At 28.1% G+C, this 27057-nt stretch overlaps 1 protein-coding gene across 5 annotated transcripts in view; it reads left to right on the forward strand.

Moving 5' to 3' along the window:
• The first annotated feature begins 1542 nt into the window (after positions 1–1542).
• Positions 1543–27057, forward strand: part of LOC107437411 (calcium-transporting ATPase sarcoplasmic/endoplasmic reticulum type) — a 66707-nt gene continuing 41192 nt past the window's right edge. Inside the window, exon 1 of one of the 5 annotated variants that reach the window (XM_043043148.2) lies at positions 1543–2126. The gene's annotated coding sequence lies outside the window, so the exon portion shown is untranslated. Of the gene's footprint in view, positions 2127–11631; positions 11930–19666; positions 19871–27057 lie in introns of those variants that run through there. The other 4 variants (XM_043043151.2, XM_043043150.2, XM_071177225.1 and 1 more) reach the window with 4 other exon arrangements.

Raw genomic sequence — 27057 nt, forward strand, 5'->3', positions numbered from 1 at the left:
GTCCACGGAGGAGACAAAAACTAGTTCTTGAATTTTTCTGATTTTTAATTTTAAAGTTAGAAAAATGGGGCAGTTCTTTTTGTTAAATATACTATTTTTGCAATCTGAAATTCATCTATCAAAAATAAAATAATTTTCTCTTACCTTCTTTACGATGTCCACGGAGTATACGGTGAGAACTTTGCCAAACCCCAGTTGAACACAACAATCCAAAACTGACACCAAAGAGAACAAAAACAACTGATATTTAACATTAGAAAATGGAATGGTTACCCCTCCCAGCAGCTGTCTTATAGGGATTTCGCATATGCTGCCCTTTATTGCATATTTACAGAACTTTATTAATTGTCCACGGAGGGAGACATCATTTTTGATGGACAAAGTTTACTAGTCATTTATTTTACAAAAATAAATTTTTTTAAAAAAAATATTAAAAGAAAAGTTACTATAAGCATTTAACTAGGTAAAACTACAAAAATCATTAAAATAACATTTAAATTGTTACCCAGGCATTAAAAATTATTTTGTGCCACAGACGTAGGGACGTCCACGGAGGGGATTTTGAAGTCATGTTTATTAAAAAATAAGAATGAAATATGAAATACATTTAGCGGAAATGCATATGATTTGTTAATGAAGAACTTCACGAAAAATGATAAAGAAAAATATTAAGAAATCTGCTGTATTTCCTAATATTTATTACTCAGGGACTTAAAAAATCACTTTTTTGTGAGAATGACCCATATACTCCTTGCTTGTTTAAGAGTAATAACAGCTGTATAACAGATTGAGTAATTGATATCAGAGCTGCTTTAAAAAAATACGAGGAATTTAAGTAGGAATTATAGTAAGAATTTTAATAGGAAGTAACTCTTAGTGGCTACCTATTCTTTTCTTAATTATTGTGTAATAAATACTTACTTGAATTTTTTGTGCACATCATATTTTTAAATAAATATTGATAACCACTGACAGTCAGTTTTTTTCCTTTTTTTTTCCGAATAAGTAGCAGACCTGTTATACGCATTGTTGGCGTGTGTATGTTCCTCTCAATAATTAAAAATCTCTAAAAGTCCCCTCAATATTTCTGACAAATGAAAAAAAATTTCATGAATCTTCATCGATTAAAATTATGTTAGACTAAAAGCAAAAGAAGAAAGAATTGAGAATTTAAAGAAAATAAAAATCTTTTAGCAATTATTTAACAGATGGAAGAGTTTTTTTTTCTTCTTTATGTCTGAAAATTTATAGAACTGGTCAAACATTATATTTTAATTTAGTCCCCCTCAAAATCTAGATACCTGATATGCTTATGCCTGTGTTATACATTATTCTCTACTAATGTAGTATTTTATTAAGATCTATGTAGCCTCTATTAGTTTGAATGCATCTGCCTGAGTGTTAAAGTAACTTCCAACTCGTTTTGACAATAGAATCTGCCACTAATTTAAAAAGACATTCTTACAGGCAAAAATTGGGCCTCACTCTTATTGTTAAAAGGGATAGGGGAAAAAAAAAGAAAGAAAAAAAATTTTCTATTTCAGAACTTGTAGTATCTATCAGGAATGAAGGGGTGTCTTCTACCAGGGACACAAATCCTGCCCTAACGACGCTCCCTGTCGACATTACCATTGTCACGAAGAATTCTATTTAAAATTTTGGTCAGCAAAACTTTTTGTATTTTTAAATCGTGCCCTCGCCTTCCTACGTCACACTCGCTACTAATGAGTTCTATCCCCGATGCCTTTCCGTTTTGGGATGAGAATAAGTCCTTGAGTGAAGAAAAGAAATTAAGGCACAATCAAAACTCTGCTGTTTGTTACGAATCCCGATAGAGGGCGGGACGTTCGCTCGATATAGCAGCCTCGTGTGTTCCCTTTGGTTCCAGACCTCGCAGTGAGCAACCGGAGGAACGGGCGCTGCGATTTCTGTGTTTTGTGTGTTTCGTGTGCTTTGTACGTCGTTATGGTTCGGCGTTGATTAATAATAAAGAAATATAAAACTCGCCGATAACGAAAAAACTTTTGTTTCGATTATTTTTTTAAATTATTTTTTTTCTTCTGTTTTTATTCATTTTTTTTTCTTCTGCTGTGCTGCATAGGATTTTGCCGGGACCAAATAGCAAGGTAAGTTAATGATTTTTAACTATTAATTAAATTCAGAAATTTAAATGAGGATTTATTTGGAACAACGAATTGAGAAATTTATTCATTGCACTAAAAAGCAATTGAATTTGAGAGCAGGTTTAATTGCAGTAGTCATCTGAGCTATGAAACAAACCTGCAACTCAAATAAAGACAACTCAAAGAATAAATAAAAGTACTTAAAGAAAATAATTGTTAATAATTATAAAACAATCCAACTGATAAAAAATTGTTAGGAGAATTTATTCTATACAGTTGACTAACTATCTCTAAATTGCAATGGGAAAAAAAATTAAATGCAACTCTTGCTTGAGTGGTTACCTGAAACTAATAATCTGCAACACAAATAATAAATATAATGATTAAAAAAAGTTCAAAAAAGTAATTGCTACAAAATAAAATTTTTTTTAGTATGCAATTTTATAGTTATAGCTTAACAAAAACTTTAATATGTTAAGAGAAGTTTTTTGCAACAGCTGAATACGAAAAAAAAAAAAAATCATGAGCTAATAAAGCAGCATTTCTTTACAATCTCATCTTATATTTCATAAAATTTATATATTTTTACTGATGCGCAACTTTATATTTATACTCTTTTAAATATAACGGAGTACAAGACTGCTACTATATTAAACATATTTCTTAAGTAAATTATTTAAAAAATTTTGCATTTTATTAAACAACTGATGTCTGTCTATTAAAATTTTTTAAACATATCTACAATAGTGAAATTAATAAACATGGCTTGCCTTCGATTTCATTTTAAAGACGATCTTCAATATAATATCTTAGGAAAAAATTATAACAATCAAATTCTATACTAACTCTTATCGATCAAACAGGTAATATACAAGTCTGATTCGTAATTATTGGTTTTAAAATATCTGAATATATTCTTCAAATTGATTATTCTATTTAAAAATCTCGTAAAATAGGAAAAGGATATTGTGTGTTTAAAACTTAAAGCTTAGTTGCATCATTAATTTTTTAAGTGATTGAACACGGTGGAAAATACAAATTTTTTTTACAAACATTCAGCATATTTATTTATACTAATCAGTTTATACTGATTATTATTTGTTATAATTCGTCTAATAAACATTTACCTACAACTATATCGTAAGTGTAATTTCAACAGAAAGAAGAAGAAAAAATATTAAAAGAAGAAAATGATTTTCTTACAGTTTGAATACAAAATTGAGTACCGGAACGCTGAATATAAAAGTTAAACTGGAAAGAATTTTTTCTTTAAAATAGTAATTATTTTATTCTGCTGATCTAATAACTTTTAATAGTCGATTTTTGTTACTTTATTTTTTTGGTGAACAAAAAATTCGTTGTAAAATAAACAGTTATAGAAAGTATGTTTCCCAAACATGCACTGCAACCAAATACATAAAGTAGAAAAACTGACAAATTATGAAAACTGTTAAAAAAGAATGCAGTTACAGAAATTTTATCCATACTCATCCATTTATATCATTTTATCGTTTTCAGATTTTTCTTTGTCCGTTCTATGTGTGACCCTCGCCCACGTTTTAAGAGTTAAAATTAAATGAGTCTAAATTCGGACCAAAATCCAGTAGGCAGAACAGGGGGTGTCCTCCTTGAACAAAAATAAATTTTAGCTTTGAGATTTGCAGTAAAGCCAACTCACACACCTTACTTGACTAAAAGATAGCTCTCAGTTCAGAGTGATCTAAATTGAGCTTACTTCTGGCTAACAGTTTTTTTCTTCTTCTTAAAAACAAAGTTTTCGANTAGCTTTGAGATTTGCAGTAAAGCCAACTCACAGACCTTACTTAACTAAAAGATAGCTCTCAGTTCAGAGTGATCTAAATTGAGCTTACTTCTGGCTAACAGTTTTTTTCTTCTTCTTAAAAACAAAGTTTTCGAGTTAGAAAACTTGATCGATTTACAATAAACAAGCTCATGCATAGTTTATTTCTTTAATTTATTATTAAAAACGTATAGTAACACATAAATAGAATTTATTTATAAGAGTTCCTCACGCACTCTTTTGTACTTTACTACTATACCATTATTGTTTCTGCAAATCAATTGAAATCTTCTGAAAATTAGTTTTAGTCTTTTTTGCAAACAAATTTTAAATAGATTGTAAGTTATTAATTTTGAAATTTATTATTTTGAGATTTTGTATACCAATTTGTATTATTGGAAAAATCGATTAATCGTTGAAATCGTTGCATACAATTATACTGTCGTGCTAACTTAGTGGACTCTTAATAAGGTTTTAAAATGAACTATTCTATCCTGTAATAAAGTTCAAAAAATGATTAACTTGTTCCATAATGTGGCTCAATTTTTCGACTTATCTAGATTGCAGCAAATTTGAACGATTATGGTTAATAACAATGGTTTATAAGTTTATGACGATGAAAATGAGAATCTAAAAAAGTTTAAAATAATTTTTGTGACAAAAGGAACTGTTTGCAAAAGGGTGCAATTGATTCTCAGAAGATTGAAATTAGCACAACTAAATGTTTAAAATGTTTGTATTTAAAGTTAGAAATAAGCTCCTCATTATAAATTTTACGTTTTAATTTACATATTCATTTATAAAATCACGGACACTTTACAAACAAATGCAACAACTTGACAAATAAAATATTATACTGATTTCATCAGTAAATATTTTAAAAAAATTATTTACTGAAATAAATGTACACTCTCTGCATTTGATCTAAAACTATATAGTAAAAACACTCAGTTATGATATGTATAGAAATGAATTTTAAAGATTTCATGAGTAATGTGACAAAGTCAGAAATACGATTTTATTTCTGGAATTACAATGACCTTTCAACTTTAAGTTATATGCAAGTATTTTATGCATTTACTGAATTTCCTTATTCGCGAGCTGTTTTCTTCAATCCTTTCTCAAATGTTGAGTTTCGTCTCTCGTGCAATTCGTTTTTTCAACATTGAAATTGCTATCAAATATCCTTTCTTAAATACCAGCAAAAAGGAAGTGGAAAATAAGGCGGAACTTCTTTATTCTAAAACGCGCCAATTTTAAACGTGCTTAAAAATAAATTAAAAACACAAAGTAGCAGAAATTACGGAAATAACTTGGATACTTTCAATTTTATTCAAATGCAATGCATGAAAAACCTTTACGAAAATGCATGAAAGCATACATTAGCACTTAATGCTAGACTTGCTGCTATTAATTCTTCATATTCGTGAAGCCAGTTTATAAAGTAATGAAATCTATATAAATGATAAAGATTCCATGACTATATTTAATGAATCCGTATTTAACAGAAATGAGAACGCGCTTGAATTTTATTAATTTATTGACTTGTACATAATTATTGTTTGAAAAGTGTTATTCATAACAAATTATAACAAACACCATGCTTTTAAACGCTAGTCATAATAACAATTTGAATTCATTTATATATATAAATGACATATACTATAAATAAAACTGAAAATTGGAAAATAATCTAAAAAATCACCATTTATGGAATCGACTAGACATTTCCTTGAACTATAAATTTTTCTTTTGTAGTTATTTTTTGAACAGATTATATCCTAAACTGCGCTGTTTTTATTTAACTACTTAAAAATCTTGGAATACCTAAGGATAAAGTAATCTCGCTATTATATTTTGTACACGCATACGATTGTTACAATTCATAGGACCCTATACCTCGGAAGGGACCCTATACCTCGGGAGAAACTTTTCATGACAAATTCTGTTTCACCCTCTTCTGTAAAATATTAAAATGCAAACAAATTGTGGCTGGATAATTTCCTCACTGCGTAATACTAAATAATCTCGCCATAATTTGTTCGCATTTTGATAATTTGAAGGAAAAATAATTTCAGTCTTCGAAATTTCATGGTATGTTCTAGGTTCACATAAATTCACTTTTCTTTAAACTTTAAATTACAAATGTGAGTAAAATAAAATTTACCAAGAAGGATTTATCCCACAATATAGTGTACTGTATATTAAATTTTAAAATTGACGAGAAAATGTTTAAAACTGCTTAATTGTCTAAATCTGTAATAATTTATTAGGTTTGATCATAATATAGCTACCACTGTTTGATTTTTTATTTTATGCAGCAACTACCGCTGTTTTTTAATATCATACTTTAGTTTTCTATCAGAATTTCTTAATATAATACTGCCTATTGAAGACAATGAATATCTCTTTGATTAAAACATAAGCAGTCATACTCAGTGTTTATGCAAAGGTGAAGTAAAATAATCTGAACTGAAAATGATTTACGTATTTATCTTTAAGTGAAAGGGAATTTTATATCGATTATAAATATTGATGCTCATGTCATAAATCATTGCAGCTTCTTTATGTTGTTTCTGGGGGTTTATTTTCGCTTTTGCGTATTATTCTAATTTAAGCGCAATAAAAACAACGTGTTTCTGTTCCGCCAAAGTCTTTAAAAAACTGATTTACATTCGCCAGGTGTATCACAAAACTAACCATTAAGTTTATACTTAATTTCTCAGCTTCGACTTAAAAAAAAATTTATAATAAATTAGAATATATCATTTTAAGTTCACAAAAATAATGAAAAAATTTGTTTTATAAAATTAAAAATTTATTTAAAAAAATATGGTTTTTTGCATATTTACCACATAATGCAAAATGACAAAATTGATTCTTGCATTTCTGCCGCATTTTGAAAAATGACATAAAGATTCAAATATTCAAACCAGGTCTCGAAAAACAGCCCGTCCGCCCNAACTGATTTACATTCGCCAGGTGTATCACAAAACTAACCATTAAGTTTATACTTAATTTCTCAGCTTCGACTTAAAAAAAAATTTATAATAAATTAGAATATATCATTTTAAGTTCATAAAAATAATGAAAAAATTTGTGTTATAAAATTAAAAATTTATTGAAAAAATATGTTTTTTTTTGCATATTTACCACATAATGCAAAATGACAAAATTGATTCTTGCATTTCTGCCGCATTTTGAAAAAATGACATAAAGATTCAAATATTAAAAAATTTCATTTCACTAAATTCAATTAAAATTTTTTAATTTATGCGAGTAATATTCCTTAAATAAGCGTTTGCAATTTTGTACAACATGTACAAATTGAACTTCAATACGAAAAATCANTACGGGTTAGTTTCAACGGAGGACGGGTACATTGTTGGGCAAGCCGTCCTCGGGGACGGGTAAAATTTCTGAGTTTTTTCGAGCCCTGATTCAAGCATTCATTTCCCTCAATTAAATTAAAAAATTTCAATTCGTCTGAGTAATATTCCTAAACTAAACGTATGCAATTTTGTACAAATTGAACTTCAATCCGAAAAATCACCGGAGAGTAATGTTAAAGGATTGCAATAATTGCCAAAATTTGTCCTTCAAAACGCTCTCCATTGAAAAGACATATGCTTTTTGTGTTAGTTGCAGATATGCAGCACAGTGACATAAAGAGTTAAGCTGACTCGAAGTATAAAATAATTAAGTGATCAAATTTAAAAAATACAATCCTCTTTTAAATTGTTCACGATTCCTAAAATAACTTTCCATTTCCTATGCATCAAATATTGTTCTAACTCATTCCATTATCGCCGACTTTTCTTTCAATCTATCGCTCTTATATTCAATTACAATAAACGAAGGTCTTTCGATTGTGATAATGGAATTGACAATCTCGTCCTGAGTATTTCTTTAACTCGAGCATAAGTATTATTGCTATCTTGACGCGCTCTTGAAGCACTTCCACTTACAGCTGAACATTGTTTTAACTTTCAATCGCAAATCTTATCAAACTGACGTTACAACTCACGCAAAAAATAAAAAGAAAAGGTTATTCTATTGTCCGTTTATTGTCTTGCATTTCAAAACAAATGTGCTGGCAAAAGTTTCTAAAAATAAGAATTTTACCCGTTTTTATTTTTATTTTATTGCGAGTAGCTCTCACGTTCCATATCATAGAATAAAAGCAGTATCTTGAAGTGGATAGAACACTTGTCATTTCCGTGTCTTCATGTTACGTTGGAATAGATTTATTTGTTTGTTGTGCAATTCGCGTTCAATTCCTCCTGGATTTTGAAATTTTTTACGACGCGTTGTCAAAACTCTTCTTCCAAACCGGTATGATAGTTTTGAAGAAAAAAAATATATATGTTGAAGAACTTTATAAAAACCTAATTATACAGCGTTAGCACAAATTAAGGTATCCCTTCGAACATAAAAAGGATTTTACTTTCTCCCTGTTGACCTATGGAGAATTATATATTAAATTGATAATTTTGAGCAAGAGAGGTATATGCAGAGGAACTTAATAAAAATCTCATTTTATACAGCGTTAGCTCAAATTAAGGTACACCTTCGAACAGAAATAGCATTTTACTTTTTTCATGTTAACCTATGGGGAATTATATGGAAAATTGATCATTTTAAACAAAAGATGCATATGTTGAAGAAATTTATGAAAACCTCATTATACAGAGTTAGCACAAATTAAGATACCCTTTCGGGTATAAAAAGGGTTTTGCTTTCTCCATGTTAATCTATGGAAAATTATATGTCCTTATTTAATCAGTAACTAATTGATTTTTTTGAATAATTTTTATTTCATTTCATTCATTGAAATATGTTCAGTTGAACTTAGTAACTAAATTTTAATGTTGTAAGTAGTTTTAAAACCTTTTCACAATTTAAAGTTTTTTAAAATTCAAAAATGCTTACCACTTTGAAATTTAAAGTCCGTTAACTGAGATCAACAGCAAACATTTAAATTATAAAATAAACAAAAAGTAATCCAAAATATTAATTTGTTAATATTTTGGATAAATATTAACTAATTATAATGAATAAATAAGGAAATTCCAGACACATAATTCTCCGTAGGTTAACATGAAGAAAGTGAAATCCTTTTTCTATCTAAAGGAAACCCTTAATTCCTGAAATTGAAACTCTTTTTAAACTGTTCCACTTATTATACTAAATTAAACACGGAATTAAAGGAAAATAAATGAATTTTTTCAGTTATATGTGGTCATTTTGTTACATGACAGCCTTTTAGATTGTAATTAAGTTCATTTCGCGCTGTCAATAGTTCTTAGTTCAACATAAATACATTAAAGTTCTTGCAGTGATTTTTGGTATCAGAGATTCTTAAACAGTACCTCTGAAATAACTCCATAAAAAGATATCTCATAGCTTAAGGTCCGGGGATCTTAGTAGCCACATTATTAAGGGTGAATCACTTGTCTCCAAGCACCTTAGACACTGTTTAAGAACCTCCTGTGCTGAAAACACTACAAAAGTGTGTCGAATAAACTTGGTTAGATATAAAATATTTGTTGAGTAAAAAAGGTATCATATCATATGTTTGTAACTAAGAAAAGTGGGAAGAAAGAAAACATATATTATATATTTTTTTTTAATTTCGTGTATTATTTATTGTAATATTTGTAATAGTTTCAAAAATTTAAATTTTTAAAACTCGGCTATTCATTAGTGCTAATCTCATAATATATTGCAGCATTATTTAACCTTTTTCTTACGATGCTTACTTTGGTAATTCTGGTCCACTTTAAGTATTAGCCGCGAGTGGACAAAAGGCTTTATACCACGAATGAATCAAAATGAAAACATAAATATATTCTAACATCCTGAACTATATCGGAGTATTTCATAAATCTAAAAAGTATATGCTAAATAAAATCATATTATATATCATTATGTATTAGAAATATTTTATGTGTTTATTTACTCCAATTGATAACACTTTGTATAAGAAAACAAAAAGAAAAGTTGCATTGATGTTAACTCTTAGTAACATACTTTCAAAGAAATTCCGTATCACAACANGATATCCTGAAATTTTTATGAAAATTGATTCATTTTTGAAAAAGTTATGACACTTTGAAAAAGGACAATTTTTTAGAAATTTTAAGTGTCCCTAATAATATGGAAGGGTACTGTACTTTGAAAGAAATTCCGTATAACAACAAAAAAGGGTAGTAAATTCTATGTCTATAGTCTTTCTTTATCCAAGCATTTTATAATATTTAATTACATTATAGTTTTAATGGTTTAATATTGTTCCTTTATTGAAGAAAAAAACAGTATCATTTCAAATATTTAAAATTTAATATATTTCTTAATAAATAATTTTTAGCTATAATACTCCAAATTTTGTCCAATTTAGGCTTTGAGGATTGATGAATGGACAGCAACAATGTGGTGTAACGGAAAATAATAAATATAAAGCTATGAAAAATTCTTATTTTAAATTTTATTGAAAAGTATTTTTAATTTTCAAACTTTATGGCACGTACACATATTGTGTAAAACAAGTAACGATTTATAACCTCTAAACTTGGTATATCATATTTCTTCCAACAATATAAATTAAAATTAATAATTGAAGACAATCCTAAAAAAACACCATTTTTATCGAATTTTTAAAAAAAAAAAAAATCATATTGTTTTCTGTCTTTAAAACATTATAAATTCTTCTTCTTCTTTTTTTTTATTTAAAAAAAAGACATTTTTTGCAGCACATTGTCTTACAGTATTTGTTTGAAGGTTGCGTAATATGAAACACCTAATTACTACTCGTTCCTTACAGAAAATAACACTATAAAATTCCTTTTCGTAAACTTTAATTATATGCAAAAATAGCCAATTTACCATTATAAATCGGTTACTATTTTGTATTATCAAGTTCTTTTAGTGAGGGTTTCTTTTTTTTATTGAAATATACATTTGCTAATTTTAAAACTAATTTTAACTCATTTCCTACAAAAAAAAAGAAAAAAAAAGAATAAAGTTGTTTTTAATAAAACTTTAATAATTTGCAAAAATAACTAGTTAAAATCTTTTGCCATTTTTCATTTCTATATTCTTCTAGTAATTAGTTCTCTTTCTTGTTAGAATATATATTCACTAATTCAAAAACTAATTTTAACACATTTCCAGTAATTAAAAGCATGGTAAATGAGTTCTTTTTGACATGCTTTAATACTTTAGTAATAAGCAAAAGTAATTGTTTTATTCCATTATTCAAATGGTTCATTATAGTTTTAATATTTTTCCTTTAAAAAACTAGTACTATAAGGCATATGCCATTTTGTTTTCCTATATCCTTTCAGTAATTAATTCTTTTTTTTAATTGAATATGCGTTTACTAATTTTAAAATTATTTTCAAATATCTCTTACAGAAAATATGATTAAAAAATTCTTTTTAATGTATTTTAATGTAAAAATAATCATTTTACTACTTCAAATCGTTTTGATGTTCTGCCTGCGTTCTTTTAATCAGTGTTTTTTTTTTTTTTCATTTGAGCAATCATTTTGTTGTACTCTCATGTATCAAACTATTTTTTTCACTAACTAATTGTATGAAATTAGAGCATACATTTAGTTTGTATGAAGCTCTTTCATCTGTCCTTATTATAAGTACCGGCGAGGTGAAATTCTTTGGTAGGAATTGGGTTAACCCTTCTTGGCACAGAGTGAAGGGCTGCTTCCCTTCAAGGTCAGATCCAAATTTGGGATCTCCGGATCACAATGGATTCTCTCGGAGAGTGTTCTATTGCTCATTCAATTTCCTAGCCAAATAAATTCGATGCTAATGATGTACCCCTGGAGATGGAATAAATAGATACGAAAGCATGCCCCTGGAAAAATAAAATAAAAGAACTTAGATATCGCTCTCAAAATACATTCCTGGTTTCTAGAACGGGTAGAAAAACCATTTTGTTTCTGCTGATACGATGCGTATGAAACAAGTATCTTGAAGATCGAATTGTGAGTAACATTGTTATATTAATCATTTGTTACCCTTTATCTAGCACTATATATTTTTTTGATTACCTCATTATGTTTTTTTGATTATCTCATTATCGCAGTTTCTTTGTTTCATTAAAAGAAGTGCATGAATTTTTAACTTTTTTTGTATTGGAAAAAAATAAATGTGTAACAGAATTTCGTAGGGTCAAAATTGTGTGTTTACGTATAAGCCATATCGGAAAAAAAACCATCCAACATAGCAGTAGGAGCTAACAGCATCTGTATCATTTTTCATTTTAATTTCTTTTAATTATAAAAAGCAAAGAAACAAATGGATGGAAATTGCTCAGAATCCTTTTTTAAACATCTCTAGAAACCAATAAGAATAAATAAGCAACGAAAAATTTAAAAAAAAGAGGCATAATTGAGAAAATACCCCAAAGAACAAAAATATTTCTTTCTTTTACTTGATTACTGGCTTAACTGCATTAAAATGTATTTTATTTTCCTTAATATCATTGAGAAAATTCAACTTAAATTTAAGCAACATAAAATTTATGTATAAAGACCTAATGGTTGAAACTTTTGCAACATATATATTAGATTAAGCTCAATTTTTACAATAATAATTTATGCTAAACTTAGTTGAGGATAGTACACAAATTTGGATTTATGAAATGCTGCAAATTTACATTACAAATTATTCTACCGGGCCTATAAGTACAGTCTTGCAAAAAATTTGATTATTGCCACACAAAAAAATCATCTGTGAGTCAATAATATAATTAATTTTTATGCATTTGAGAACTTAAAATTTATTTCCAATCAACTGTTAAATTTCAAAAACGTTCTAAAATACCTCAATTGCATTTCTATTAGGTGCTTTTCTTTTTTGCTGTTAAATGTGTCTGAAAACAATTATCGATAGGCGTCGTTTATCTGTTGCAAGAATAATAATATTCGCTTCTTTGTTTTAAATGCACTCAAAAATGTTAAAGCATCATCATCAAGGCTCGGTTCATTCCGAATCGTTGCCATAGTTACTCTCATTTATCCTATTTTAGCAACAGGTTGGAATGTGTATCTAATAATGTCATTATCACTTTCAAAAAAGGCTTTTTCTTCTCCTTCTGACGTTTTGCTTTATTGAATAATGACGTTAAAGAATGATTTCTTTGATGGCAGTATCTATATTGGTTGTATTGGTGTTTTGAAAGCTTATATACTTAGAATACTTTTTCACAAAATTAAGTTTTAATTTTATAGCGTGAAAATAAACGGATAAAGTAATGACTTAGGAATTTAAAAAAAGATTCGAAACGATTAATTTTAGAATCCATCCAACCACATTTTTTAGCTCCATGTTTGACAAAAAGCTTCTGAAGAGAAGCATGTGGATAGACTCTAGACTTACCTGCTGCTATTTTCAGAATTAACGCTAATAAATCTGGATTTCAAATATTTATTATTTTGATTCTATTACATATATTACAATAAGTGATACAGAAATTTAAAGACAGAAATTCCAAATCATTTTTTTCAGTTACAAGTATTAAATGTGTGATCCTGTTGTTACACGGCAAAAATCTTATCTTTAATCAAGTTCGTTACAAAAACTTTGTTATTTCTTACTTTCAATGGTTCCTAATGCAGCAGAAACTCGTTCTCTAAGTTCTTGTTGAACTCAACGTCAATAGTTCATAAACAATATCTTGGTGATGTGGTTTACAAGCAACTTATCTTTAAATACATCGCCACCAAGATCCCCGGACCTTATACCATATGATTTTTTATGGGATAACTTCAAAAACACATTTCATAAATTATTGCTTCTACAGGCGAGGCAAGAACTTAAAGGATGAATTTTTGAAGAATTAGGAACCAATGCTTCAAAATTCTTTTTTAATAAGTCACGTGTATTTTTTTATTCACTAACATTAATATTTAGAGTATATAGCATTATACTCAAAAAAATCAAATGAAATGAAATAGTGGCCATGTTACAGTAATTTTGCTTCAAAATTTCAAAAACAAGAATTAATTTTATATTTTTCAAGAATATTTCAAGAATTAATTTTATACTTTTAACTAACAGAAGAATTTTTGTAATTATGCAAAAATTCATTTTTTGTGCAATGGCTACATTTTTTTAAAAAAATAAATCGCGTGATAGGGCTAAGAATTCTGGTGTTGCGTATTTTTTAATAAAGAAACTGAAATGAAATAAAAACCTCAACAAATTAAAATTGTATAAAAAATTTGAAATTGTCTGAAAATTTGTAAAGCCATCGGCTTAAATCGGAATTTTTAAAGACTTTAAAACTATGGTAAAAGCCATCTAAAGTTTTACAATTCTGATTTTCATGAAAAATATCTTACAATGTTAGCATAGTTTATTCTTAGATCACTTAATATTAGCGTGAATAAAAAGTTTCTAAAAAAGGAAGGAAGATAATTGAAAAGATACTATCATGTTCTAAAAATCTCATATTGAACATCACATTTTATACTTAAAAGCAAATTTTTGCATGTTAGATTTAATGAAAATAATAAAAGTAGGAAAATGAAAATGATTTAAGTAATCAGTTTGCTCGTTGATTAGGTTATCAGTTTGCATAAGATGCTCATTTGGAACTTTTTTACACGTATTATTTTAATATTTTATTTTTGTGTAAATACTACATATGGAAGCTCCAGCTTGAGTTTTGGAAGTAGTTTGAATCGCAGTTACAAATTGAGAAATTATGTGACAGAAAATACAAATCGAATAATTTTTATATACCTCAATATTAAAGAAAGATAACTTTAGAAAAAAAACTAAAGTAACTGGTTCAACTCGTTTTTTCCGTACCGTGGGTTATTTGAAGGAGATCAAACTTGAGAAGGAAGAGAGCTTCTTTAGAAGATGCGTCCCAGAGATTTCAGATTTTGGCTCCGCTGCCAAATGTGCTGCCGCCTTACCTTAGAAGAAGTTGGGAGCAGGTGGATTATTTTACGTCAAAAGAGAGTACGGAAAGAAATCCAAAAGAAAAACAAATTAAAAATTCTTTTCTCTGTATATTCTACTTTAAAAACTATTTCTTAAGTAAACATATTCCCCACCTCATAAAAAAAACATGCATCTTTTAAAAATAAACTACACCATTAGAAAAACTAGTTATAAATGAATCATAATATTCAAAAGTTTTGAATTTTTTTTCCTTATTCATTTTTCACTCTGAACTTAGTAGTCAAAATAAATAATACAAAATATTATTTTTTTAAATTAGTATTTATCGTTGTATTTATTTGTATTGCGCAAATTATAAATAGATTAAAAAACCTATATCATAAGTATCATAACAATAAATCGCATTGTGGCTTTATATTCAAATCTACAAATCTGGGAATACAAAAAAAAAAAAAAAANAAAAAAAAAAAAAAAAAAAAAAAAAAAAAAAAAAAAAAAAAAAAAAAATCAGAAAAAAGTTAATTAACAAAATAAGAAAAAAATTATTTTGCATCTATGATATATTTAACGTGCACAGCGTGTGTGTGCCTGGTGTTTGATAAATTTATTGTAAAATATTGGAAGTCGCGAAAAAGTGAAAATTTATTTTTAAAATATTTCTTACAGAAATTCGAAAATCAAACTAAGAAAACCCTTAAAAACGTTTGGACAGTTATTTCTTTTCATCGATTATTTCCATAAAATTAAAACAATTGTAAGTCAAAGTTATTCTAAATTAAATTTAAGAAAACTTCCGTTTCCTTTTGTTAGCAAGCACCCTTTTTCAATTGTGCGCCAATAAATTTAAAGACAGCACTTCAAGATCTCTCACTATATCTTCAACCGTTTTCGCAGAAAGATATTTTCAATAGCTACTTAAGAAAATGGGAGCTTAGTACGATAAGAGCAGTTGAAGAACACTTGCCAACACTGATTTAATAAATAACGGGTGAGAAAATTTTAAATTTATTATTTTCTGTTTCGAATTGTTACAACTTTTCAAGACAGATTTAAAAATGACGTTTCTAATTTTTGATGTTTCTAAAATAACTATACTATGTTTTAAAGTGAACAATTTTTAAGTTATTTTGATTAACATTCATACTTCAATTTAATATCAGCATTGTTTGCTATTGGGTTTTTTAAAAAAATAATAATTTCTTAATCTAAATTTCCAAATTTAAAAAATTTTTTTTTTCAATGCATTTATCAGATTCTAAAACATATTTAGTTACTTTTTAAAAACAAAAATATTTATGCCGTTTAATTACAATTTTTTGTAGTCACGTACTCTTATGACTGAGAATTAAAAAAATAACTTTTGACATTTATTTTTTAATTATCAAAAAAAATTTTTTTTTTTAAATGTAGTTTTTTTTATTTTTTGAAAGTAAACTGTGGTTGGAAAGGGACAGTTAAAAAAGTTGTCAAAATGGAGAAAGCAGAATTCGAAATTTAAGCATCATTTGAAGGAAAGAAATGCAGTCAAGCATTGTGTCACGTTTTAATTAATATAAAAACAAATTTTCCCATTTAAAATGCAGTGTAGACCATGACAAATTTCGACATTTATTTCATGACAAATTTTCGTAACTGTTATCAAGTCCGTTTCACACATTTTGTAGTTTGACGCTGTCAATTGTTCTTATTGACGCAAGCGTTTTCTTTAAATTCTACCTGCATTTTTGGTATTTTTGGATCATAAGCATTTATTTTAACACCACAGCAACCACATAAAAAGAAATCACTTGACGTTACGTCTGGGGATCTTGATGGCCATGTGATTAAGGATAAATCACTTGCCGCCATCAAACCCGAAACTCTATTTCTGAACCATTGATGCCAAAAATACTGCAAGAATTTTAAGAATACATTTGTGCAACATTAAGAACTATTGACAGTTCAATGTTATGAAGTGAGGAAAAAGAACTTTATTAACAGTTTGAATATTTTTTTTTTGTGTGTGGATTAATTCGCGTAAAATTTATTGTACTGCGTGTAACAGTTTCGAAAATATAAATATTTAAAACTCAGTCACCTATTTGTGCTTACCCTAAGAAATCAACACTTATAATTTCAATTTTTTTCTTATTTCAAACTTTTGATGACTTTTTGTCCCAGACTCACATTAAAGTACAATTTATTAATCATCTTTTTTGTAATGCTTTCACCTTGTTGATAATATATTTTAGATCTATTCAGTTTTTGGAGGAAAATCGCAAATAATTCTTCATCGTCTCTGAATGTATAGTGTAAAATTCGAAACCTAACTTATTTTAAAGCAGATTTTGAATGCGAACTTTACGCTAAGATGTAACAAAAATGTAATTTTTTTCTAATTTATGCAGTTAAATATCAGATGAATATTATGACCAGCCCATGCATTCTCATTGGGTAGATAAATCACATGGTATGATTCAGTTTTCACTCAGGAAGATCCAAATTCCTGTGGTTGTCATCATCATGAAATTTAATAGCTTCGTGTAAAATTGTGCCCAGTGAACATGTGCAATTTAAATAACGAATACAAAATTGCAAAACATTATTAATAATTATTTTTTTTGCACTATTACTAAATAATATCTTTGGTGAGAAATATTTTTATAGCAACAAAATAACCAATAGGAATATAAAAAATCAAGATTATTGATGAGGTAGCTATTGAGTAGTAATTGAGCAAAAATTATAAGGTTTAAATTTTATTCCAGCAAATTTGTGAATTTAAATCTATACCAATACAATAAAAATACTTTCTATTGAATATTTTTTAATTTATATTTTGCAATCCGTTTTTTGTTAAGAAAAAATAATGAGTGCATTATTTTGGGGGGTTGACGAGCGAAGCAAGCAGATGCAGAACCCCTTAGGTATTAAGGTATTAGCATCAAAATAAAAATTTTAATTCGACTCTTTTTATCCATTATTCGTTCCATTCAGTTAAATTTCCTAAAAGAGATGAGAAGATAATCGAACACGCAGTACGAAAAAAAATTATTGGATCGTATAACTAGTTAGTAAAATCTGAGGAATTTTTTTCTTCTTCTTTAAAATTCTTGATGACTTTCCCTGTTGAAGCGAGAAGAAAATTGATTCCTTACATAGGAAGAAGTGAGAAGAGGAAGAAGGCTAGTTTCTGCTTGAATAGGTGCCTTTATGCGATTAAAAATGTTAAAGGTCGCTTCATTTTGAGAACTCCATCAAAAATAATATTGCTTTCTCCCAGCAGCTGGATCATGTGATAGCGTCATAAATGAAAAGCATTACTAACATAAAAGCAATTTTGACCGCATTTCCTTCAAAAACTATGCATATATTATTTATTCTGCTAAAAATATATTATTTAGAACTTAGTTTCCATTGTTTGAATTTATCACATTAGAAGTTCGCATCTAAAACAATGCATATGTTATTTATTCTAATTACAATACATAGTTGAAAACATTACTAACATAAAAAATTTTCGACCACATATCCATTCAAAAACTATGCATACATTATTTATTCTTTGAAAAACATATTTTAAACTTAGTTACATTATTTGAATTAATCATATTAAAATTTCCCATCTAAAACTATGCATATGTTATTTATTCTTTTTACAATGAATAATTGAAAACTTTAGTCCTATAAAAACAATATTGACTGCCTTTCCCTCCGAAAACTATGCCCATATTATTTATTCTACATTAAACTTAGCTACCGTGTTAGAGTTTTTTGCCTTAAAAATTCATATCTAAAACTTTGCATTTGTTATTCATTCGAATTACAATGCATAATTGAAAACATTACTAACAAAAAAAAACAATTATGACCGCATATCTCCCCAAAAATTATGCATATATTATTTATTCTACATAAAACATATTATTTAAAATTCAGTTACATTGTTTGAATTTATCGCATTAAAAATTCACACCTTAAACTATGCATATGTTATTTATTTTACTTACAATGAATACTTGAATACATTACTTCCATAAAAAAATTGACCACATTTCCCTCCAGCAACTATGCATACATTATTTATTCTATATTAAACATATATTTAAAACTTAGTTACCGTGTTTGCATTTTTCACGCTAAAAATTCCCATCTAAAACTATTTATTCTACTTACAATGTGTATTTCATAACTTAATAACTGTGTTTGAATTTATCGCATTAAAAATTTAACCCAATATGTAACAGGCATATGTTATTATTTTTTGCATAAAATATGTGTTTTATAATTTAGTCATTGCGTTAAAATTCCTCTCTAAAAATTCACTGTAAAAAATTCTGGATCAAATTTCGGTAAAAAGTACCGGCAGTCAAGGTGCAAGGTGCATTGATTTCCGTGGGTATTTACTTAATAAAATGAATAATTTAGAGTGCTTTGAAGCACTAATTTGAAATTTACTCACATTTCTAATTCATTAGTACAGCTTGTAACTCATTCACTCGAAACTTATATTTTCAATTTCAAATTTCAAATAAATTCTTATACTTTCTAAATTTCAATTTAAATTTGGTAATTATACATTTTTCTGAAATATTAAATCACTTCTTACACTTTCTAATTAAAATTTCAACGAGACGCTAAAAACTGAAAAAGAAAGGATTCATTCGATTGGCTTCAGTAGAATAATTTCAGAGCGAATCTTATCGCCAAGTTTATCAATTAGTATTTCAAGAAATGAAATTTTCGCGTAGATAGAGGTGTGTGTTTTTTTCTTTTTCTTTTTTGCGTTCATTCTTTATAGAACATGGTTTTGACGTCAAACGATTGTTGACAATCCCACTCGAAGAGCAAAGTGCGTTAAGAAGTAAGAGAACTATTTAACATTGTCACAGAGAGCGATAAAGACGTTCGATTGATAAGAATGCTTTTGTGTCGAATTATTTACTGCCACAAATTGATATCATTGAAAGTCTGGCGGCAGCTGATAATTCTCCCTTTTAGAACAATCATTCATTCATTTGGCGTAAAGAGTAAGTCTTAAATATGCAATAAATTAATTTTAAGTATATTTGTTATATGGCATTTTAAATACCTTTTTATCGGATTTTTTTTTGACGGACAGTCTTTTTAAATACCTATATAAACTAATTAATTGTTGTGATAGACATATTTCATTTGTTTCTTAAATGTATGCATTTGAATCAATATTTAAGCTCTCGTGTTGCTATTATCGTTTCGCACTTTATATAACGCTACAATTTAAATAGCACGTTATATAACACGGCGGACACTACGGTATGATTTAGAAACGACGGTCTTACGACAGTGGTCATCGATGTATACTTTAGATGTTATCTGTCATCGATGTTATCTGTCTTACCATGGTGGACACCGGTTTATACATTAGAAATGATATTTTTACGACAACTGTTTACTTTTGTATTCACAATCTTATCATGATGAATACCGGTGTATATTTTTAAAAGGATAGTCTTACGACAGCCATCACCGGTATATATTTTAGACCTAACAGTCTTATCACGGTGGGAACGATTGAATACTTTAGAAATGATACTTACCATGGTGAACACCATCGTATACTTTAGAAATGAGAATCTTACCATGGTGGATTCCTGCTATATTTTAGAAATGATACTTACCATGGTGGACACCATCGTATACTTTAGAAATGAGAGTCTTATCATGGTATACACCGTCGTATACTTTAGAAATGAGAGTCTTACCATGTTGGACATCGTGCTATACTTTAGAAATGACTGTCTTACCATGGTGGACACCGTCGTATACTTTAGAAATTAGAGTCTTATCATGGTGGACACCATGCTATACTTTAGATATGACAATCTTACTGTGGTGGACACCATCACATACTTTAGAAATGCCAGTCTTACTGTGGTGGACACCGGATGGTATACTTTAGAAATGATAGTTCAACCACGTCGAACGCCGGTTTATGTTTTAATTTCTTATAGCCATTTAACGCTTCGTCTTTTCATGTTCTTTACTATACTGTTCCTAATGCGCATAAATTATTGATTCATACTCATTTGTTACATCAAATATGCGCGTGTGTTAAGATCAATTTTATTTTACTTACTTTTACATTTTGTTTTTACCTTGATTTTGTTTTAATTGTTGTATTTAACAAACGTTATTCAGACAGATAAAAATATTTGTCTGTGTAGGCTAAATATAACTAATTTAATCATATTACTTGATGTTATTGGTTATTGCAATTACATAAATTTTCAGGCTTGTGTGCTCAAAATAGGCTTATAAACCTTCTATTACTTGATGTTCAACTTTTTAATTTGTATATAATAGTTGTTGTAACAGAAAAATGAGTTTAGTAAATCCAAATTTTATGCATCGTGCACTAAGCATATTGTAACTTGTTGTGTTTTTTATAAGTTATATACAATAACTATTTATGTATCCTTAACTAAAAATACCTTCATACAAATATTATTATGTCGAATCAAAATGCCTTTATCTTTTATTCATACAGCATTTCTGATTTTTCTTTACACAACAGCTTTATCTGACAAGGCTTTCAATACGTTTCATGTAATAATAGCGATATATATATATATATTTTCCTTCAAAAACTATGCNNNATATATATATATATATATATATAGATAGATATATATAGATAGATATATATACTCAACTAAGACAGTATTATAAGCAGACATAATAAAAATAAGTGAGATTTAGTGTCATTCCTTATCGTTTATTGCTAATAGGAAAACTTTTAAATTATCAGATAAATAGTACTTTTATCGTGTAATTAACTTCAACTTATCTAATACTGTACTTATTTACTCCTTTTATTATTCTTTTGGTAAAATTTATTTCACACTTAGAATATTTCTTAATAGGTTCCTCTTTTAAATTCTATAAGAAACTTATGGCTTTAAAAATTGATTATAACAAGTAAAAGAATACTGGAATTTAAAAAAATATATAAGCATATAATTTTGCAATGAAACTATACAAATTCAATCGAAAATATAATATTTCTCGAACTAAGGCCGTCAGTTTTTGCAATGCTTGCAATTCGAAATTGTTCCGTTATATAAAATCGGAATTTTAAATTGTTGTTGCGTATTCATGATTGCTTACTAAATTTCAATTATAACTTATTTTGAGCATATTCTTAATCGCTTTCTGAATTTTAAATTTTAATTACAACTTACTTTGGCCAAATGATTCAAATATTGCCTTAATTTTAGAATCATTTAAAAAAAATATATTTGAACTTGGTTCAAAATAATGGGAGATACATCAAAATACTTCTTGGCTTACAAGAAGAAGGTTAATTTTAACTTGTTTTTAATGGACGTGAGAGGAAAATTTTCTGTAATTTAGTGTAATGTCGAAACATAAAAAGTAAATTTTATGATTAGAGTTTGTGATAAAAATTGTTTTTAAATTCGCTTAGCTTTATCCATTGCAGTAAATTATTTATTATAGCTTAAGTGCAAAAGAAGGAAAAAAAATCTGTAAATTGAGATTTTTACAACTGTTTTTTTTTACTTTAATTTTAAATTTTTGTTTTTGAAACAAAATGAGACAGTTTAGGATTTCAAATTATCTTGCAACAATACATTGTATAGCTCATTTTAACGCGTTTTATATAGAAAATAGTAAAACAGAGTATTCCAGTAAATTAATAACAAGATTACTTTAATATTCTTATAAGAACCATATTCTGAATGAAGTTAATCGTGAATGAGCATCCTTCCTTTGCACGCACTATCGAAACGAACTAAGAAAAATGAACTGATTTTAGATTTAAAAGCTGACCAAATAAAATCACCGGTATTTCTGTGATGTCAAATGAATATACGTCACTGCGGCTGCATTGTTTATCTGCCAGTAAAATCATAATTTCTCATAGCTAACCTCAAAACCCGTTACAAAAGATTCGAGGAGTTATTTAATTCGAGGAAAACCGACCTCTTCATTGAGGTGAGCATGAAATGATAGATGTGACAGTGAACTATTAATTCACGGCTGAGAAAAGAAAAGAAAAAGAGGGAAAAAATGCATTTTTTTTGCCTGTTTTCAAAATGCCTGTTACAAAGATGAAAACAAAAGAAAAACGTGATCAACAAGATGAATTATTTATAAGATTTTTTGCCGTTTCATTTTACGTAATGTTTTCATTCTTATCAAATTTGGCACTTTTGCTCGGTAATTTGTTTTTGTTTTGATATTTAGTTGAAATATTGTTGATTCAGAAATCTTGTGAGAGAGATTAAATGATAAATTGAAGTTCAGCTTTTATAACGTTTAAGTAAAGCTATTTTTTAATTACTGTAAAGTATATAAAATATGTATGAGGCTATTTCAATGCATGAAAGCTACTTAACTTCATATTCATCACACATTCCTACATTCATACTACATTTATTTTAAAGTAAGTAAAGTTCTATAAATTTAGATTCGAATAACATAAAATTAAGGATATAGTCAAACTAAAGTTTGAAAGTAACTTTATACCTTAATTTGAAAAATGGAAATGAAATTTTTCAAGAGAATTTGAAATACAAAAGTGTTAACTTTTTAGGTTTTGTTTTATTATTTAAAATAAATAAAAAAACATCATTTTTTTTTAACTGAAGGAAAAACTATTCGTTTACCTCAATTAAATATGGCTAAATTGCATTATTTTGCCTACAAGTGATGCTGAAATTTCAAAAGCTCTTATTCATCGTTGAACTTTCATATTTATGTAGATATATATTTTTCACTATTTGTCTATGTCTTGTCACTTGGTGATTACTCATATTATAAAACTAAAACGGATGCACAAATTTTGCCAATAATCTATTTTGTGTTATTTATGCTTCTTTATTACTTAAACAACAGTTATTTTTGTATTAAGAATCGCTATGTTTTGCAACTGAAATTCTTTTATTTTTTTTAAATTAAGAAACATTGAGGAAATTTACGAGTATACGTTTTTGTTTATCATCACGCAATTCTTAAAAAAACGCATGTAGTAATCATTATAATTATCTTTTTTCATTACTTATTTTAAAGAAGTAGAATTAATTCAGAATCAACCAGTGTTAGTGCAAAGAAGAAAAAAAAGACTTATTTCCTACTTTGCATTCGATTTTATCCTCGTCTTTTCACATAAAATGATATAAACAATGGACAACAGCGTGTTCTTTTTTTTTTCTTGTTTAAGAAAGCGATACCTTTTTATTTTTCCTGGTGACACAAGTGCTTTTGCAAATTCCAACCGGATGTGCATCACAGTGACGTCAGAGCTCCGGAGCACTCTCTTTCTCTATCGAAGACCGGGATATAGTTTATGTTTCTCTACAAGGATTAAGCATTTCGGAATGCCAACATTTGGCTATTGAGCTCCCGGAAATAATTCCAAAAATATGTAAACATAGAAATTTCGTAATTTGGCCAAGCGATTATGTCCATTATTACAATCGTAAATTCGATTAAAGAACAAAAATATTACACATGCACAATAAATATTCTAAAATGCACATCCTGCGCTCAAGAAAACTTATTTTTAAAAAAATTATTTTTATTTGTATTTGTTATAAAATAATTTTTTTAATTTTTCTATTTTCTCTATAACTCAGAAATAAGAGAACGTATGAGTAAAATTAGAATTTTTACTTAAATAATTTTGTAGATATATATTTTTAAATACATATTAACTTAACTTGATTTGCTTAATACTGTTAAATTTTAAATTTTTTTATTATGAACTTTAGTTTCTCTTCCTTATTATTATTCTTAAACTTTAAAATATTAAATGTAATCAGGAAAATTATACATAAACTAAAGATTAAATTAGTAATGTTTTTTTTATCCCTAACTCCAAAATGTTAAATAAAAACTGGAAATTTAAAATTTTATGCAAACTTGATATGGAAGACTTGAAATGATAAGCACGGCTTCTGCCAAGGGGGAAACTTATATATCAAACTATTCCTGAGCGTTGTTTTCCAGTAGGTACTTTACAAGTTTCCGGTCTTTTCATTTGAGGACAGTTAAATGTACAGAAATATTTTACCCTCTGCAGAAAAATTTCGCAGTTTGCACCAAAACACATTTATAGGATGGTCCCCATAAAAATTTGAGCATGCGTACTTCATTGTGTCAAAAAGTTGTCATATTTTTGAAAAAGATTCGAAAGAGTAACTGGTATAAATCGATGATTTGATATTTACAAATGTAGTGCAGAGACTAATAAAAAATAATAAAATAACAAAATAAAAACATGTATTTTAAAAGGTATAAGCTGACGATTGAACAAAATAAATAAATTAGCAATAACTGGATCTGATTCAAAATTAACTTTGCATGTTTTATCCCGGCTTTCTTTTCTTTAAGATTAAACCAACGATGAAATGGTATAAATTCATAAACTGGTGTGACAGTTTTGGTCGTAATCTTCGGTTTGAGTCCAGTTAGTTTACTCACAGGCAATATAATTGCATGAACACGAACATTTCTCGGGAAAAACTGAATAAACTTTCAATCAATTCTTGTTCCTTTCGACGATTTGACATTTAGACGACACATTCTTTTCTGAGAACCATAAAAATTGCTCTACCAGAAGTCACGTCTTCATTTTTATGAATTTGATGCACGATTTCGTGTGTTGATGAGAACTACCGATGAACTTCAATGTTCTTTTATCCCCTTCTTCATAAAAATAATATGTGTACCTGCTTTTTTTTTAATTGTGATTAGATATTCTTGCAGAGACATATAAGGGTAAAGTAAATTGAGTGTTTTGCTGGGTAAAAATTTTCGTTCACCTAGTAATTCATAAAATTAACCACGTATCATTATCCGATATCGTTTGCTTGATGCTTTTGAATAAAAATATTAAATTTGCTTAGTATATTTTGTTAAATATTAAATATTTATTCATTCCCAAACTGTAAAACAACGTGCAAAACTGTAAACAAACTTATGGTCAAACGCGGTAAATAAACATTTAAGATATTTAACTGCTTGAAAAATAGCAACAAAATATTTATTTAGAAAAACCTTTGAGCAAGTTAGCAAAATGTGTGTAGACTAAGTATTCCGTTAAGTTCGCTATCGTATTCATTTATAGAAGTTTTAGCAAAAAATTTTTTTTTCCAATGCCCACCTGGGTTGACATTTCGTCAATTTAGGCATTTTAAGGCAAATTTGTTGGCTACTCTCTCAGGGCACCATCTTAGTTGAACTAACGGTGCTCCCACAGTAAGGACACAGAGAGCACAGAGAATGAAAGAACATGCATGCCTTGTCCGGGATTCGAACCCAGAACCTTTCTGACGCAGGGCCAGTTCCTGACCCCTACACAGGACTGTCGGCAAAATAAAGCAAAAGAAAAAGTATGCACGTTAATGTTCACGAATTGATGTTTAAGCGGGGGAAAAATGTTGTCGAAATCTAACGAATCACTAGTAAGGGAAGCTGGATAAAGAACATCAAAACCTGTTTTACTGCCAGTAAAAACAGAGAGGAGTTAAAAGATGATCATTAGAAAACTCTAAGTTTCACCAGGCAATCAATCTGATCTTGATGTTTTCATCCAGCTTCTGACACTAGTCATCTGACAATCCGCGAAACTCAGGGGATAGAGAACATACCTCTCAATTTAGCGACTCAAGATAGAATCCCAGTGGTGGCTAGTCGATTCGAATTCTGCTCCAGGTTCGCCCCAAACACAGTGTGGATGTAAAATCTTCCCATTGGTAGATGGATAAAGGGTTAAAATCAATTTGACCAAGAGCTAACTATGGGGTTTTTCGTAGTTTCCCTCTCCGTGTATCATAAATAAAAGTTAGTTCACCCCAAAAGCCTTTCAGGAAGCTAGCTTCTCAATGCTTGATCAAGGTACTCCCTTGTCTTCTGGGTAGTGTTCAAAAGTGCAAGGTTACGGTGTTGAATATTGATAGTCGCAAAAGCAAAAACATGTCAGTTCTATACCGCTGGTTATAAAATTAAATAAAAATTATATATCGGTTTTGTTTATTTTATGTTTAAATATCAATTTAGGACTTCTGAAATGCATACTATTTTACTTCATTTCTAAAAAAGATTCTAAAAATATATATTAGGGGCCGCCTACGGAACGACATGTACATTTTCGAAATCTTTTCCTGTAATAAAATATAACATTATCATTATTGATAATTATTATTTTAGA

Source organism: Parasteatoda tepidariorum, chromosome 2 (genome assembly GCF_043381705.1).
Source record: "Parasteatoda tepidariorum isolate YZ-2023 chromosome 2, CAS_Ptep_4.0, whole genome shotgun sequence".
In the NCBI taxonomy this organism is placed as follows: domain Eukaryota; kingdom Metazoa; phylum Arthropoda; class Arachnida; order Araneae; family Theridiidae; genus Parasteatoda; species Parasteatoda tepidariorum.